The following is a 19,666-nucleotide window of genomic DNA, read 5'->3' as shown; positions in this document are numbered from 1 at the left end:
GTTCAACCAACGAGGGACTTACAAAAAGACTAGTATGGTCGTGATCGAAGAACGGGAAGGCGATGGTAATTGGTAGCTCGTTTGTAGAACCATCATCGTTGGCTGGTAGAAATTCGTCCCCTTCATTTAATCCATATGGAAAAAACAGACCTGAACAATGGGGAACATAAGGGGGAATGATAATAACAACTATGATTATACTTTATATTATAATTTAAGTAAGGAAATCTTTTGAAATTTAAAAACTTTTAGTGTCTGTTCGCCTCGGGCTGAAAAAAATATCAAGTGTCAAATATAATAATAATAGGTATAATAATAATAATAAAAATAATAACAATAAAAATTTATGTCATAGTAAACATACAGTATCATGAGCTGAGTGCAGTGTCTGTATGATTGATCTAAAGTTCTTCAATCAGGGCAGACTTATTTAAAATACTTCGATTTTTGGAAAAGAAATATAATATTTGGGTTCCCTCGCTTATTTTCTCTATCGTATTTCTCCCAAGCTTTCGTTAATTGTGTTCGTTATATAAAGAAGAAATGAATATAAAAAACATTTCATCAATTTTCAAATATGCGAAACTCTACATGGGCCTACCGCTCTATTGCTGCGCTCCCTTACACATTTACTGATCTTCTTGCCTCCTCGCCTGTACATTTACATAGATGAGTTTTGTAAGGGGAGAGGGAAAGGGGAGGGTTGTATTTTTCATGATAGCTCTGGCCGCCATATTCAATACAATTACGCCAATGTTAGTTAAGAGTTGATTTCAAGATGAAGTTGGCACAATTAATACTAGCCTCCTTAGACGGGGCCCAGGGTTTCAAAGAGAGAACAGTACTCAACTGAGAGATACTGGACGGTCGGGGGTACAGAATTTGTACCTTCACCCCTTCTTTTATTCTTGAGAAAGAAAGAAATTTGTTGATAACATCCTCCTCTACTGCTATTATGTCACTTCCATGTCGTAGGCAGATTGTATTGTATTGATTTTATTCATCAATATAAAAACGTATAAATAACAAAATAAATGATAACATGACAAAATAACTTTGAATGGATCGCCCTGTTCAGCTGTGCCAGTACAGCACAGCTATTCTACCAAGGGGTCCAGTTTACAATACAAAATAAATGAGAGAAAATGATATATTACAAAATTAATTTCTTAACATATTGGTATAATATAACAACAACATCGTTCACACAGTTACATGCCCCCACCCACCAAAGAGCAATACACTAAACCCCCACCCACCCTTTTATTTATAAATATTAAAAACTTCTATTTTAAAGGGAGATACTTTTCAACGTATGTTTATTTAATAATCATATGAATTCATTGTAATTTCGGGATGATTGTAAAGTAAAAGGTAAAACGTTAAATTGTGATGCCCCACGATATGAAAACATTCTACGACATGATTCGGTATGTGCTTTAGGTAAAGATACATTTCCGATAGAACGTAACGAATATGGGTGATAAACAAAGTGTAATGAGACTTTTAAGTCAGGGGCACTGAGGTCATGAAGGATTTAAAAAATCATGGAGTTTGTATGTTTTAAACGACGACAGGCCAATGATTCCCAATTTAACATCTAGTGAATATAACAATTTGATATATGTTTAAAAGGACTACCTGCTCTATTTTTTAACTTTTGCAATTGAGTGCTATATCTTTTATTACTTGAGTCGTACACTACATCAGCATAATCAAACATAAAAAGAATAATGGGTTGATAGATCAATTTTAAGCTAGGCTCATTAAAAAAATGACGAAGCCGGCCCAAATTTGTTAAAAGCTTACTAACTTTTGCAGATGTATGTTCAATATGTTTATCCCATTTCAATTGCTGATCTATAATAAGTCCCATATATTTCACACTTTCTGAGGTTGGATGCACTTACCCTGTATTGAGTTGCGTGAATTACGCTTGATTAACATTATACGAGACCCAATCAACAAACTTTCTGCTTTGTGAACGTTTAGACTTAGCTTATTAGAACACATCCATTTGTAAATATGCTTTAACTTAGTGTTCAGTGTACTTTCTATAATTGTTACATTTTATGGGAAAAATAACGAACTGTGTCATCAGCGTACAAATGGATAGTACATTGATCAGTATTATTGATAAAATCATTAATGTAAACAATAAATAGCATTGGCCCTACAATTGAACCATGTGGCACACCGTAGTGGATGTCTAAAAGATCAGACACAGCAAGATTCATACATGTATATATTTTGCGGTCGCTCAAATAACTTTTAAACCAGACAAGACTATCATCTGACACATCAAAAGATTTGAGTTTTTTAAACAAAATACATGGGTCAACAATATCAAACAGTGTTGTCAGTAGCGCGAAGCTATTCATCGGTGACTCTAACAAGAGAAGTAGCGGTTGAATGCTATTCTCCGAGGCCAGACTGCTCAAATGAAAGTAAATTGTTTATTTTGAAATGATTGGTTAATTGAATTTGAACTATTTTGTCAATGGTTTTAGAAGCGGATGAACAAATTGCAATCGGTGACATTGGTCTATAATTAGAGGGATGTGTCTTGTCACCAGATTTAAAAATCGGTACAACTTTAGCCTGCTTCTAATGTAAGGGCATTACATCACGTGACAATGAAGTATTTATAATTTGAGTCAAAGAAGGAATTATCACTGGAGCAGATAGTTTTAAAATGTAGATAGGGATGCCATCAGTCCCTAATACCTTTAGAACTTCATTTTCAGAATCCTGTCTGAGAGAAAAGGATTAAACATTTCCATGAAAAGAAATAGGAGGAACATGGGAAATATTAGCTACTAAGTCTTCGCCAACCTTTGCAAAATACTTGTTAAATTGTTCAGCTTTTTACTACGTTTTGAGAGATTTCTGAATTTTTAGCTTGCTTACATTTGCTTTTTAGTCTAGTAGACGGTACCATATACCATGTACATGACTCGGAAAAACCCTTGAAAATATCTATTATCCATGTTTTCAGGCTTCCTGGATTAAGATTAGCAACATTATTACATATTGCACATATATTTTATTATATTATTATGCTAATTAGGGTAATTATATTTCATCTAGTACATAAAATATCTTCTCATGAATTAATGATTAGTCTTTCAAAAGTGTTTTACAATGTTGCATTGCACCATTTTTAGACTTTATAGATAAAAATTGTCAATTAAGTCCATATATTGTACACATGCTTATTAGGAATGTTTGGAAGACGATACCAAGACATGAAAATAAACGTTTTGGCATGGTTAGTATCTACCAACAGTGGCAATGCTTCAATATCATTTAAGGAATGATGTTCTAATACTTTAAAATTCATGTAATATCTTATGTATATTACAACACCGCCTCCATTACGATTTCTGCCTTTACGAACTACACAAAAGCCCTTAATATATATTTCGACATCTGGTACCGATTCATCCAACCATGATTCGTTGATGCAAATATGTATAAAACATTATTAGTCAATAATAATTTAATTTCATCAATGTTATACCTCGTACATTCAAGTGTAAAACCTTTAATTTCTCATACTTTAAATCAGCCTTAATTTCTAAGTTGTTGATATCACTGAAAGGAAAATGTATTGTATTATCACCACTGCTATGTGTACTTTCATTGCTTTCATATATGAAGTACAAAAATAAACATTTTGGACATTCCTAATTTAAGAATTCATATTTAGGATTATCGTAGTCTTTAAACACTGACACCGACACAGGCAGTATGCATCCACTCGTACATTTTATACATTGTATCCCTCTTTGATTCGTTTTAATAGGCTTATAGCAACTTACACAAGAAAAACCCTTTACCATAAATAAAACGAAGAAGGTATTACTATTACATAAAACAGAAACAGAAAAAGAAACAAATGTTCTAAGAGTACAAGAATACTGCAGATTTGGATGCACCACAATAATTGCATGATTGATAAAATTGGGGAAATGGGTCTCTGTAGAGTCAGTGATAGCTTCAGTGTTAGAGAAAAGTCTGTAATAGTCACTTTAAGTCACTTAAGTCACTTTAAGTCACATATAAGTCCTGAACCGCTCCTCTGATCGAGGACTGTAATACTCTGGAACTCCTATTCAACTATAGTCGTCCGTTGTTGATCTTTCATTTCTAAACCAAGTTCCTTCATAATGTATTGGTACCTGTCACATAGTGAATCCACTTGCAATTTTAGCAGGTCATGAAAAAGAGGAGCTTCCAGATCGTCAACATGTCGACTAAAGGATACACCGTCGTGAGCATGAAGGTTCAATTGTAACAAATCAGAAAGAACGCTTTAAGACTTGTTCGTGAGGAATGTATGATATATTAAATGATTGGATGCAAATATTATAACCGTACGAACGTAGTTTCAGCAAGGTGTGATCTCTGCTATACGCTACCTATACATAATTTTCTCATCTGATTTTTTTACTTGGCATATTTTTTTAGCATATATTGCACATTTCCCTCATATGCCCCTGTTAAATCATTTAGATCACGTCTATCATATGAATTCAAATCGCATGTTAATTCACTAATGGCTTTAATAGAGTTTCAATTAATCCATTAAAATGGAGTGATCTATACACACAAAATAATGGAACTAAGTATGGTGATTAAAAATCGTAGCTCACTCATTCAGTCGAGAGAATATATCTAATAAATGCAATATTTTACACATTTGGTGAATACACAACCTTTCTCTTAGTGAAATGTTACACACATGATATTTAAAACGAGTATGTGACCCGATTATTTTCTCGATGAGCCTTTTTACTCATTAAATTACATATAAGTTAATATTGGATGAGTATTCTCCAACTTTAGTGACCAAATGAGTAACAAATATTCATAATTTTGTAGAGTGGCTTTTTGCTCCCTAACATGTCACAGACTTTTTATTCGTTGGATGAGTAAAAAGAAAAAAAACCTTCAGTCTCTTCGAAGCTGTACTCGTCTTAGGAGCTACCTTACTCTTTGCATGCGCGTAAATATTTCGCTGATGAATATTCGTACGCGTTCGTGATTGTTCGTACGTACCCGATCGTCACGTTTTTAGCGGCCGATGAGCCACAGAATAAGTGTAGGTAGATTTGATTTTTCTTAATTTTGAATCAGTTAGTAGTAATATTACTGAAGAGGATCCCTCGAATTTTATTCAGACTTTTTCGAAAACAAGTTAAGGCTACCGATTAGATAGAATCTAGATCTATAGTGCTGAAATTTTGAAGCTCTACTTGTGCACGACCGAAGTGTATGGAGTGCATGGCGAAGTTCTACAATCGCGAGGCCCATAAGCAAGGATATACGTGGCTCTCTCTCATCTTAACTACTTCGTAAGATCCCCAGCTCGCATAGAACATCCTGTACATGTATGTGCATATGTGTCATTTTGTGTGTGTATATAATGGGGAGCCCTGTGTCTGCGCACCTATTTACTCACAACATTTTGGTTAAATAACTCAATAATGTAGATTACTCATTTGCAATATAATCACATGTGATGAGCCTAATAACCTGACTGACTGAGTAATTGAAGCATTACTCACTAGTTGAGATGGAGCGATTTACTCACAACATTAGGTTAAATAACTCACTAATTTAAAATACTCATTTGCCATGTCACTATAATGTCAAATTAACAAAACTCATCCCTGTGCGTTATCAATCTCAATTTAATGAGTTAATGCATTCAGTTAAGTGTTTCACTATAATGTCAAAGTTTATTTTCCTATTTGAGTAAGATTATCCAAATATTTCTGCGTGTATGGTGTCGAATGATTTCCGCAAATCAATCATCACTACTCCAGTTAGTTTGCATCTATCAATTTCTGCTTGCCATTTTTCAGTTACAAATGTTGTTTGCGTCGAGTGTTTTGGTCTAAATCCCGATTGGCAATTTGAAAAAAATATTATTGTCAGTTAAACACTTCATTAACTGGTCAGAGACAACTTTCTCCTAGATTTTTGCCAAAATTGTAATAATAGATATAGGACGATAATTATCTTTCTTTATTACCACCTTTAAAGATGGGTGATACGCGTGCAAGTTTTCACTGACTTGGAACAATTCCAATTGTTGACACAAGTTAAGTTCCAACTTCGGTCAGCACTGTTTTGTTCCATGGCTAGATAAAAAAGTTATTCAGAAAGTTTGTGTGTAGAAACTCCCGTAGAGAGGCGAATAGAAGTGTTGACGTAGTACCTTCTGTTTTGTTCTCATGACAACTAAACCTATTTCACCTTGAAACTTATAATGACAATGCTTAATATTGTACGGGGAAGTAGAGGGAAAATCCCTTTTTATTGCAACGTAATATCGTGCCACGTTTAAACTACAATCACCCCAGCGCAGCCAAGCCTCTGCATTATTTGTGATCATAACGTTTTAAATACAGGACAAATATGTGGAAATTAGCCAAAATTACATTTTGGGGATGTATTAGTAAATTCATTACAATTCTGGCCAAAAAGTTGTAATTTAAATCATCCCCCAAAATATTGAATGTAACATATTTTAAGAAGGTTAAATTTCATTCATATGACACCTAAACAGTGGTAAACTGACGTGCTTTATTAACAAAGTAATATAAACCCAAAATCGTTCAACATTGGTTATACATGGCGTGATGGCGCTCACTGTTCTATTTCTAAATATTGATTATTGGCATATACACATAATTTACATTCCATGAAGAGTTGTTGCACGTTCCCAAGCCATCATGCATATTTGTATTTAACCATTATTATGTTTTCCTATAAAAAAAACAGTGAAATGATAATGAATCAGTATTTATATTCTTATGTGTGCATAATATTTTCGTAATTTTAGGCCGTTATTCAGAAAGCTGTGTGTAGGAGTTTCCGCAAAGAGGACAAATAGATGTGTTAATGTAGGACACCCTGTTTTTTACTCATGACAACTATCCTTATTCAACTGTGAAACTGAAAATGACAATACTTGTACGGTGATTAATAGGGGAAAAAAGAACCCTTTTTATTGCAACAGAATATTGTGCCACAACTACAGTACAAATACCACCAAGCTACCCCCCCCCCCTCCCCTCCCACGCGGAACTATGCCTGTCCATTAGTGATCATTACTTTTGATAAAACAGATTTTTAGCGAATATTGACTTAAAATTGAACAGAAATCATCCCCCAAAGTTTGAATATAAAATAGTCTGGCTGGAAGTTAAACATTTCGTTCATACGTCACCTCATAACATAATAAATTGAACTGCTGTTAAAAAGTTATTTTAAAAAAAGTGGGACAAAAAAAAATCGTTCAACATTATACATGGCATGATGGCGCCCGTCGTTCTATTTCTAAATATTCATTATTGTCATATACATATCATTTACATTCAATGAAGAGTTGTTACACGTTCCCTAGCCATCATGCATATTACCTTTTTTTGAATAATATTTTGTTTTCTTGAAAAGAGTTATATAATATAAATGCTTCAGTATTTATATTCAAATGTATGCATTATACTTTTTCTAAGTTTAGGCAGATGTGTGTAGTCAAAAGGACAGCTCCCAACTTGGCTAACATTGTCAGTTGGCTGTTTAGCTCCCTGGGTAGATGCACAGTTATTCAGAAGCCCGTATGTAGAAGTTTCCGCAAAGAGGATAATTAGAAGTGTTGATGTAGAACATCCTATTTTTTTCTCATGATATTCAACTTTGAAACCGATAATAACAATACTTGTACGGTGATTAAAAGAACAAATCTCTTTGTATTACAACGCAATAACACTACAATTAACTTCCCCAGCACACCCCCGGGGAGCGACGCCTCTACATTAATGTTCAATGCTTTTTAAAATTATTTAGAACATATGGGCAAAACTCGCTTGTGATCAGATTCGCCATTTCTGCATAACACTCGACACTATGAACTTGTGAGTGGTTAATAACATGTGAACTTGACTAATCTTCAAAAAATGCATTTTTTTCTCTTTCAAATTTTACTATTAGATCAGGAAACACCACTCGCCGTCCCATATTTCTAAAAAGCGATTTAAATTTATATCTTGCTCTTTGGCTACGTTAGGGTAGACCAATGGATATGTTAACATCCAGAAAATTCCTTTACAATTTTAGTCGTTTACTTTTCATCTTCGTTTCATCTTCATCTACGTACTTATACACGTGCCTTAGTACTATATCTCCTTCATTCTACACTGCTAATCTCCTTCTGCAATACTATTACCCTTAGGGAGATACTTTTCACCAAAATGAAAGGAAATTCCCCTTATCGTTGCGAGCGTTTATCAAATTAAAGCTATGGTCACAACTCAGAGCGGCGACCGACCGATTAGTAGCATGCTCGGCAGCCGCTGGAATTTAGGCATCGCCCAACGATTTTTTTTTATGAGAAGTCAAGCAGACTGTAGAGTCCCAGCGAGGCCTGGGCGGTGCCCTGTCGATTTCCCGTCAAAAATCGAAGCCGCTCGGTCAAAGGCTGTCGACCGATTTTTAACTCGCCGCCCAGTGACCGACTGATCTCCTAGCGGCGACTGGGCGGCGACCGTTCTGCTTTGACCTAGCAGCTTCGATTTTTGACCTAAATCGCTTGACGGCGAACGCTCGATTAGGTTGGCGCCCGCGCTAAATCCACGCTAAAACTTCAGCGGCGACCGAGCGATGCCCTAAAAACAAGCGGTGCCCGAGCGGCCGCCGCTCGGAGCCCCGTCGAAATTGGCTAAAAACTCGCCGCCCGGCCGGCGTGCATACTACTGTTTGGAGGTGTGGCCATAGCTTAAGATACTGCTACCTGGTAATTAGCGGGACTGTCAATATTATTCTCAAGAAAATGTTGTATCGCAATTCATTGACAATCCCAGTATAAAGACCTCACTCAGTATCCTGCACTGTTATGCAACAAGCCTCAATAAAAAAAAAAAAAACGAATTTATTTTGACTTTCCTATACACCCTCAACTTCATTCCCTTCTCTGTAATAACCTTCTCCGAAACATAGCTAGATACAAATTCCCCACCTTTAAATAATTTAGAACATTATACTATGATTCGAGCAGAACGTACATCAGGAAGAGGAGGTGGGTTGCTTTATACATTAATGACGAGTTCAATTATAAACCAAGAGTCGATGTTCACATTGAAGGAATCGAAAAAACTTTCAGTGAAATTGAAAACAATTATAAAGGGCAAAAAAAAAATGGTTATAGGTGCAATACAAAGACCCCCAAACAAATACCTTGAATCTTTTGTAAGGCTTTTTAAATTGATGGACTACTTTTATCTAGAAAAACAAGTTCAAAGTATTTCGGAGTTACTATTGACGAATACCTAACAGGTAAACAATAAATAACAAAACATTAATACCACCGTATTACGAGCTCTGGTATTTGTTTCAAACTTAAGAATATTTACCGAACGATACACTCGTTATGCTATATAATTCATTACGGTATAAATCCTTCCCACATAACTTATTACAATACGATTTGAGAAATTTCTGCAAAATAAAAGACTAATCGAATTCTTCTCTTTCATAAGAAGGAATTAAGTATCTGCATGGATTCAGACTATAGAGCATATTCTGGTCCATTATTTCTTGGATAATATACATTTAATTTATTCATACCCAAACCTGTAACACTATTATTACCGCACACATTATTAACCATATATTAACACACAGATCTATCAGACAAACCGGCCCTGACATATGAAGCTCACAACCAGAGGTAGTCAAGTCTCATACTTCTCTCTTCTTCATTTATGACGGCGGCAAAAAATACCTCCTTAAGTCAATGTGATGACTCTTAACGCAAATAAAACATTTTATATCCCTTATCGTAAGATTGTTGCATTAGGAGTGTACACAACAAGAAAAAGAATAGTTTTACTGTAAAAGACGTTTCCTACCGACTACATCAGAATAGTTCATTTTTTATTGCTGACGTCACGCGTAGTACCTTTTTTCCTTTGGGAAAAAAGGTACTATGCGTGACGTCATGAAAAAGTTAACTGTGCGCGTGCGTCCCCCCCCCCCCCCCTCATTTCAAATGCCTGCGCACGCCCAACTCCTGCGGTGCCACGGCGCTCAAGCCATGCAATTAAGCTATGCGATAACTGCACTAGACTAATGCAGTACATGTATAGGCGGCTTATAATTAGCGCCAGCGGCTAAACATAATTGCAACATCCTTCGATGTTTACTCATTTGAGCCGAACAATTTTCTTTTCTGAATGTGATATTTGAATGAGAGTATACGGTACATGTTACAGAAGTGTACAGGGAATGAACAGATGGAAGCATAGGCGCCGGAAGTGGGGGCGGGGGGGGGGGGCACTTGCCCCCCAACCAAAAAAACAACAACACCCACCCCCCCCCCCCTCCAAAAAAGAATAAGAAATGCAGAAAAGGAGTAAAGATGGTTTGTAATTTCAACACAAAAGAACATAACAATAATAACAAACGGAATGAAATCACATATAAAATTCCATTCAAAGAAAATAAGGTTATTAAACAGGAATTCAATTTCCTAAACATTCCGCATGCCACCTATATCTATCAATGGAGGTTTATATAATAGCGATACGCACATATCGTGGAATTATTGTGAGAGAATGGGAAAGCGTGTGTGTGTTTTGTTATAGGGGTGAGAAGACATGAGCCCCTCAACGCTGGCGTTTTGATGGTGGGGGGGGGGGGGGGGTATTTCTTATTCGATACCAGTGATTTACAAATGTTGCTGTAATGACATGATTTTCCGGTATGTTTTCTTAATTTGTTCGTAAGTCATATACCTTTTTATGCGTTTGTAGGAAAATTAAAAATTCCCAAATTTACAGTTCGGGCGAAAGATATGCTTATTAAGAAGCCTTCATGTCAGGGCGTGCAGAAACGGCTAGGCTCGGGGGCTCGAGCCCCCCTCACTTTTTGCAAAATTATGTTACAGAGAAAAAGAAAGAAAGAGAGAGAAAAAATAAGTGACCTGCCAATGTCACAAATTAGGTATAAAAATATGCTCATCTGACCGTAATTAAATGCCTAAAACCCCGAGCTTCCGGGGGCTCTGCCCCCTGGACCCCACCAAGGGCCTAAGACGAGCCCCTGCATGCTCATCTGACCGTAACTAAATACATAAAACCCCTGAGCTTCCGGGCGCTCTGCCCGCTGGACCCCCAACATGGGCCTTAAATAGGGACCAAGGATGCTCATCTAAGCCGTAATTGATACCTTAAACCCCTGAGCTTCCGGGGGCTCTGCCCCCTGGACTCTCTGTCAATTAGTGACCTAACAGTGTCACAAATAAGCTATCTCAAGATATGCTTATCTGACCGTAATTTATTGCCTAAAAACCCTGAGCTTCCGGGGGCTCAGCCCCTTGCCCCCTGCCGGAGCTTCCAAACGTTTTTGCTCATTACGCCACTGCCCCTGGAACGTTTGCACCCCAATCCCAAACTGCTTCCGGCGCGCCTGGATGGAAGCATGAACCTAATGGAAGGGATGTAAAACAAATATTAAATGACTCATTCTCGGAACAAGCTAAACTATTCGCACTCAGGAATAACACTAGTACTATTCTTCCTCTAGCTGATGGCCATCGGAAAATAGCACTAGTTGATGTTCCTTCGATGAGAATAGTTTCAGCTAGATCCTCGAGTGTCATTGTATATTTGTATAATTTGAATTCACTCCACCCCTCTCTCCTTCTCTCTCTCTCTCTCTCTCTCTCTGTCTCCCTATGTCTCTCTCTCTCTCTCTCTGTCTGTTTCTATCTCTCTCTCTCTCTCTCTTTCCCTTCGCCTTCCTTTTCTATCCTCCTTCCTTTTCAATCTGTACTCCCCTTACTTTAACCCTTCACTTCTGCCTTCCCATTATCTATTTTTAAGGATAGTAATCACCTTTATCGCTCTATTTGCAATCTTCTCCGATCATCTGCTCATATATTTTGTCACTCCATTCCCCAAAACAAGTTTGTATTTAGGAATTATTAAGTTTTATAAAGGATCTTAGGCTTTGTGGCAATCCTTCTTCATGATTATTACGATAATATGTTAGTATAACAACGAAGGTATTTTACGTTGAAGATGTATTACTTATATAATTTGTTTATTATCATGATAATGATGTAATTAGTGTGTAACTTTGAAAAAAGACCACGAAGAAAAATTAGATAAATCAAATCAAATAAGTCAAATAGAAAGTAACATCAAGGAAGGAGCTCAACAGCTACGAAAAAAAGGGAACCGCAATATGACGGCAAAATGTGCTCCACCTTTGTAAGTTTTAATGTAATAATGATAATCAAAAAAAAAATTGTAGGATTTTGTACCAAACCAAGTCTTTTAAGGGTCATAAACATTAAAAGATAGAAGTACATTTTTGATCTAATAAAACAAATATAGCAACATTTGAACACTAGACTTAGAAAACACAAGCAGACAAGGTAACAAATAGACAAAAAGCAGAGACGAGGGGGGGGGGGGGGGGGGGAGAAAAGATCAGTATTCGAAAGACGTGAACAGAAACCTAAGTAAAATATAAAGATTGTAAATTGGGAAAGTTAAATATAACTAATTTTTATGATCTTACTTTGATCTGCCTCTGATGACTTTAGTACATCACAGATGATAGCGACGCAGAAGAAAAAAGCAACTTGCTTTTTACAAATCATCATAGAGAGTGACAAGTTTGTCAATTCTATCATAATCTTCTTCCTTTTCTTCTTCCTCTTCTTGTTCTCTTCCTTCTCCTTCTTTTTCTTCTACGTAGTAACAATTATTATAATTCTAATTTGGTAATGTTCTTTCTCCTTTGTCTTTCTGTGATAATTTCGTTGCTCAACTCCCTGGCTGCTCCTCTTACAAGTTCTTGTCTCTCACTAGTCCACTGCCTGGGATATTCTACCTGTCTACGGTTCTGAATTCGTACGCTATAAGGACCTGCGCGCCCGCTCACACACTGTACAAGGAAGTTACGCGCGCCTACATGCACGGTCACCCTTTTTTGGGGTAGGTTAAATACCATCTTGACGATGAGGCCAATCTCAAAACAAACAAACGCAAACATACAAGCTTCGCAGTATAGAATAAAAAATTCAATGAAAAATATGGGACATACAAAACATATGTGTATTAAAACATAAACACTATGTACAAAGAGGCACACATGCAAATTACAATTTAACTAGCAAAAGAGGGGTATATATTACAGTGCTGATGTTAACATGGTGAGGAAGAAGAAAAAGAAGAAAAAATAATATGATGAAAAAGTAGAGGAAGAAGAACAAGAAGAAGAAGAAGAAGAAGAAGAAGAAGAAGAAGAAGAAGAAGAAGCTGAATAAGAAGAAGAATGAAGAGGATAGGGAGGAACAGGAATAGGATAAATAAGAAATAATAACAAGAAAGGAATGAGAGAAGGGATTCTCTCCCAAAATCAGACGGACAAGAGAGTATCATACTAAAAGACAATATGCAACACTGTAACAAGGCTTGTAAATGTTGAAATTCTTGAAGCGTAATTTGACTAGTAAAAAATAGAATCATTTCCCCCGTGAAACTTAACGCCATATACATTTGCAGTTAGACTCCTTCACTGCTTGGAAGCAGTAAGGATCGCTAATAAGCGAACCTTGGGGAGGGCCCTTTTTTAAAATGTCTAATTCAGAGATGCCCTGATTTTTAGAATATATTTTTGAAATGTATTAAACTTAAGTACTGTTTTTCTGTTTCATGTAGAGCTGCAACTCTTGGGACTACACAATCATTGGAATATTGAACAATTGTTAACTTGAGACTCTGATGCTCAGAAGTAAACCTTACTGCTTCCAAGGTTCGCAAATAACGACTTTCTCAATTCTCACAGCTTCGCTAATAATGACTTATTCAATCCTCATCGCTCAGGGGATATAAAACTGATTCTGATAACTAAAATATTTTGTTTGTAAATACACAAGAGGTGAATTCAAAATCAAAGAATCCAGACTTTCAAATTGAAAAACCCCGGAATGATATTAAGGACGGCATTTGTTCCCTCTTGAAACGCCGAACATACCGCGGTGTGTGCAGCTGAAAATACAATGTCGCCTTTTTTTGTTTACAAGCGACAGATTCCTTTATTTTCGTATCGCTGACTTTATCATCAAAATAATACCATGCGCGGGGTTTAGAGTGAGGCAATAGATTATACATTTAGCCTGACGGTAGTGGAGTAAGGGAAAGAACTCAAAAGAAGATGGGACATGGGACATTATCTGCTTGTGCAAATCATGTCCATCTTGTGATGTCACACATCTCAGGAGCGTTCGGAGAGCTCTTGAGGTACTATGCCGGGGCTGTACTTAAGCGTTTTGTAATTTATTAGAATCATTACTTCGAATGTTTCCAAGCATTGAATTTTGATAGCCTTGACGAATCAAAATTTCAACTTTGCAATAATGAATAAAGTTAGTTTTTTAAATCAACGAATATCTACTTTAACGTCGTACATTTGCAGTTACACTCCTTCACCAGCGTGTATTTGAAGCAGAGATGAACGTTTCCTCTTTCAGTTTACTTTTTGAGTGCCATGGACAAGGGAGAGTAAGCTTATTATCAAAGGACCCCTCTAATCAAAACGGGCTTATTTTTCAGAGCAAGTACATTTTTGGTCTCATGTACAGGACACATAACAAAGAATTGAGAATATCCAGGAATAAATGTTATTATTGGGCGGAGACTTTAGTATTTGTCTCAAATCTCACTTAAATAGACTGGAAAAATCTCAAGACTACTACGAAAATAGAAATGACTTTTTGTCCATGCTTTGTTTTTTGGGACTTGATTGATATAAGGCGCCATCAAGATTCTGGATCTAAGAAATACACTTCGAGAAAAAAAGATATAAAGAGTAAAGATTAAAGATTATCAAGATTTTGTATCAGATTCTATTACTATTCCATCTATATTGTTAGATCACCCATTGATTACATTGTTTTTTAAGTTTAAAAATGAAAAACCATGCAATGGATTTTGGAAGTTCAATACTTCTTTATGCTCCGATCATACTGAGAAGCCCTGTAAAGGAATCGTGTCGTTTTGGTGAAAAGAATGCGATTCATTTTAGCCCACCTTTTCACGGGAATATCTAAAGTTTAAAATACGACGAATGGCACAAACATATAATGGGAAGAAAGCGAGAAAGGGTGATCAGAAACGGATTGAGTAAGAAAACGAGGTTGACAATGTAAACATCTTATCGGATAAGGAGATAAAGACAAGATCGGAGAGTATGAGAAAGTAAGAGAGGGGTCAGTATAATATTACAAGAAAGTTGCAGATTTTGTATTCATTCAATTTCTGATAAACGGACAACATAATTCATTATTCATAATTTCACAATGTATATGACTAATCATATAGCACAATTAAACAATTGAAACATATTATAACAGTTATTTCATCCCCCAAACTAGAACAAGCATTGCTATTTTCAGAATAAAACTGAATAATCTATGACATTTGTATCTTCATATCTCTCAACACTTTTTATACAGAATTGAAGTAATTCCTTTATCAAAACACCCAACCTGGCCCAAAGCCCACTCCCTCCCTACCCTCTCCTCCAACTCCTTGGACTTAACTCCCTTCCCCTCTCTCCTTCCAATTGCTCTTTTCTCAATCAATTAATGTTATTCCCCAAAAACATCTCTTCCAAACTTAGATTAGGTTAGAATATAAAGTCGAAATTAATATTACAATCGTTCTAAATCAAACGAATCTTTTGTATGTATCCTCTTACTTTTACACAAATTAGTTGGGGCATTTTCAAATTGATACAACCTATGATTAGTTTTGTGTAGGTAAATCCATACAGTAGTTAAAATTGGGACTCCCTTAATTGGCTAGTGAATGTACATTGTCTTGGTCTCTTAAAAAATGTTTTCAATGTCTTTATAGAAAAAACGTGCTTACCTTTTATTCTTTCAATTTATTTGGCGTAATTGCTTTCTGTTTAAGAAATTTCGCATAGATTTTGTTGATACAATAACATTTATTGATGTAAGAGATATAAGTATATAAGTATAAACGCATTACCTTGTACATAATAAACTTTATCACTGTTTTTTCTCATCTTTTTCCAGTCGTGGAAGTGTTCCAAAAACTGTATTACTTTAAAGTCATTTACATTCGATTTCAGCTGTTTAAAATATGCAAGAACATTATGATTGAATTAAAAACAGAACAATTGGAGTTATTAAGTAAATGACACAAATGGAATTTTTTCGACAACAAAGTTAATCACCGGAATGGGGAAATCCGGGATATTGATGGAAGCAACAGTGACGGACCGTAGTGGTAATGAAATACCTACAGTACAGTCACCCGGTAAAATTCATCGTATCTAGTGATGATTAGAATCATCGTAAAATTTTAAACATGTTTATAGACAAAATTTCCCAGTGTGAACATCGTTTATACGATGTTGGGATAGATACGAAGTCGCGATCCATACGCCCCTAAAAGCAGGCTGCAGATACGAAGTTCGTATCTAGAGAGCTTGACATTTTGTGTGTGAAAGGAAATTCTTGTTTAAACGTGTTTAAACTGGATGGAGCGTGCGCTTTGATTGACATGACATGACCTTCAATGCGCAATGGCACTACTGCGCATTTTACGAGCAGTAGTTAATCACGAAACAATTAACGATCGCACCGAAATTTCTGTGTGTGAAAGGCTCGTGATTAGTTTAAACACGTTCGAAACACGTTTATACTAGTCATGTTTATAGAATTTTAGCTGTGTGTGAAAAGGCTGTATGTCCCTTTTGCAGCCAACCTCAAATGCTGTAGAACTTTGCAGGAATTATGAATATGTCATGTATGTCCTATCTGTGAATTTTAACGTTAGCAGTGCCCTTATTTTTAAATTATGCAAGGAAACCCGTTTACTTGCTAGACTTCACTGCCAGACACTATTGAGTGACTGACTGGTTTTTCTCTTCTTTGTTAATAACATACATGAAAAGAGTTGTCTACATCAATAACCCACTTCTTGTGATGGCCAAGATTAAACTGATTGAATCTTTGCGCAGCATAAAACGTATGACCATTCGGTACAATTGTCTGAAAATCAAGACTATTACTTTTGGGCTCTATAGCCCTAAAGTCGATTTTACAAGTAATAGTCGTTATTTTCCCACTTGAAGACATTTTCAAGCCCCACCTTTTTTAGGGAAGTTCTAAATTAGTATTATCTTTCAAATGCAGTAGGAATTTAACTTTTTCATGTTTTTGGCCTGCAAATGGGACATAGTACCTTTAAACAGATTTCCTTGTATTTGTTTCGATTGAATAGACCATGAATTTGTTTGTAAAGCACCGGAATTTATTTGCGTAGGTCCAACATTAATCAAAAGCATCGCTTAACAATGTTAAATCGGAAATGTATGACCTTACGTGTTATCAGTATCTGCAATATGGTGTAATATTGAGGCCCTAAACAAAATTGCGCTTACAAAAGATCATGAAATACCTCAAAAAAGTAAACAATCTTTGGGTGACAGGTTTTACCAGACTTTTTTTTCCAAATAGACTATAGTGTGTTAAAAATCGTTAGGAAAACGATTTAAAAAAAATTTTCTATTCCCAATCATAAATATCTTGATAATCAGACAGCCGACCAGCTTGTACAAGTCATGGGGTTCCTGACTGACCTAAATGTTTATAATTATCATTGCAGCATGAGCTAAATCCAGGATTTTGTTTCAGAATCTGAGACAAAGTTACCCAATCCCTTGAAATTGGTTAAAACACTATATTGTAGCATTGCAGGGTGTGTACTCTATAATGGTAGTTCAATGAGTATTCTTCTACATTAGTACGACAAGGGGACCCTTTATTCCCCTCACTCTTTTTTGATTGCAATTGAAATTGTAGCCTATCTTTCGAGAAATACAATAAAATTATAGGTATTACTTCTGGCTCAAGTAAAACAAAACTGTGCTTTTTGTTTAGTTTATAATTCACTTGAATTATAATCCAATGTGCAAAGAAATTAGATGTTAAATTTAAGAGCGGAAAAACAGAAATATTAACAGTTAGAAAGCATCGATGTGTTCAGATTATGGATGATATCTACCTTAAGGCCCGGTCACACATAGGGGACGCATGGAGGACGCACGGCCGAACATAGAAGATTTGCAATTTTTGTCAGTGCGTTGTCGTGCGTTATGGCCCGGTCACACATAGACGACGCACGGCCGGCGCATTGAAAGTCGGAAAAGTCGTGAGCCCGACTTTTGTCAAGATTTGGGAGAAGCTAGCGAGCTGACACCGAATGCATAGCGTGTTGCAAGCGCGCTGCGCGTATACAGGGAGTGTGCTCCGCGTATTTCTGGCGTTGGTCTAGCGCGCTGCGCGCATGTCTGGCGTCCTTTTGGCGTGTACATTCATGCGTTGAGCTCCCCGCACACTTTTGAGCATGCTCAAAAAATCCCGACGCATACAGCGAATGACGACGAATGCATAGCGTTGATATAGCTTTGATCCAGCGTTAGGCCAGCACACATGGTGAACGAGTAACGAAGGATGACACACACTTAACGCACGACAACGCACTTGTCTCACATAGGGGACGCGCATGGGGGACGCACGGCCCGCGCATTGAAAATTTGCAAATTTTGCCAGTACTTTGTCGTGCGTTATGTGTGCGTTATCTTTCGTTACTCATTCGTCGAGTGCACTGGAACCACGCTCAACCTACGCTATGCATTCGTCGTCATTCGATGTGTGCGTCGGGCTTTTTTGTGCATGCTCAAAAGTGTGCTCGGAGCTCGACGCATGAATGTAGACGTCAAAGGGACGCTAAAACCGCGCAAAGCGCGCTAGACCAACGCTAGACATACGTGGAGCACATACCCAGTATACGCGCAGCGCGCTAGCAACACGCTACACATTCGGTGCCAGCTCGCTAGCTTCCCGTGCGTCGTCTATGTGTGACCGGGCCATTAGGTGTGCATTATCCTCCGTTACTCATTCGTCGAGTGCACTGGAACCACGCTGAACCCACCCTATGCATTCGTCGTCATTCGATGTGTGCGTCGGGCTTTTTTGTGCATGCTCAAAAGTGTGCTCGGAGCTCGACGCATGAATGTAGACGTCAAAGGGACGCCAAAACCGCGCAAAGCGCGCTAGACCAACGCTAGACATACGTGGAGCACATGCCCAGTATACGCGCAGCGCGCTAGCAACACTTCTCCCAAATCTTTTCCGATTTTCAATGCGCGGGCCTTGCGTCGTCTGTGTTGGGTTCAATGCTAATGAATATCAGGAACTAATTCTGAAGGATATGCTTTTATCACTCAGGCTAGATTGCTTTGAAACAAATGGATTAACATAATTTGGTAAAATACAGATGATTAAATCTGTCGGTATATTTAAGTTTATTTACCTTTTCTCATCGACTCTTATTTTCAGCTGGGTTGTGAAGGAAATTGAAACTACATTCGAAGCTTTTCTAAAGAAAGGTAAGGACAAAGTTAGACGGAATGTCCTATACACAATGTTGAGAAAGGAGGTCTCTCTATTCTATGTCTCTATTCTGGAAAGTCGGTCACGATTACGCTCATCTGTAGAGGATGAACCTTTTGCCAATCAGATTTTATTGAACAATTTGTAAAT

The sequence above is a fragment of the Strongylocentrotus purpuratus genome, unplaced genomic scaffold, assembly GCF_000002235.5.
Source record: "Strongylocentrotus purpuratus isolate Spur 01 unplaced genomic scaffold, Spur_5.0 spur5_scaffold_10, whole genome shotgun sequence".
Lineage (NCBI taxonomy): Eukaryota > Metazoa > Echinodermata > Echinoidea > Camarodonta > Strongylocentrotidae > Strongylocentrotus > Strongylocentrotus purpuratus.
The sequence above is the reverse complement of the archived record's forward strand: the minus strand, read 5'-3'. Positions refer to the sequence as shown.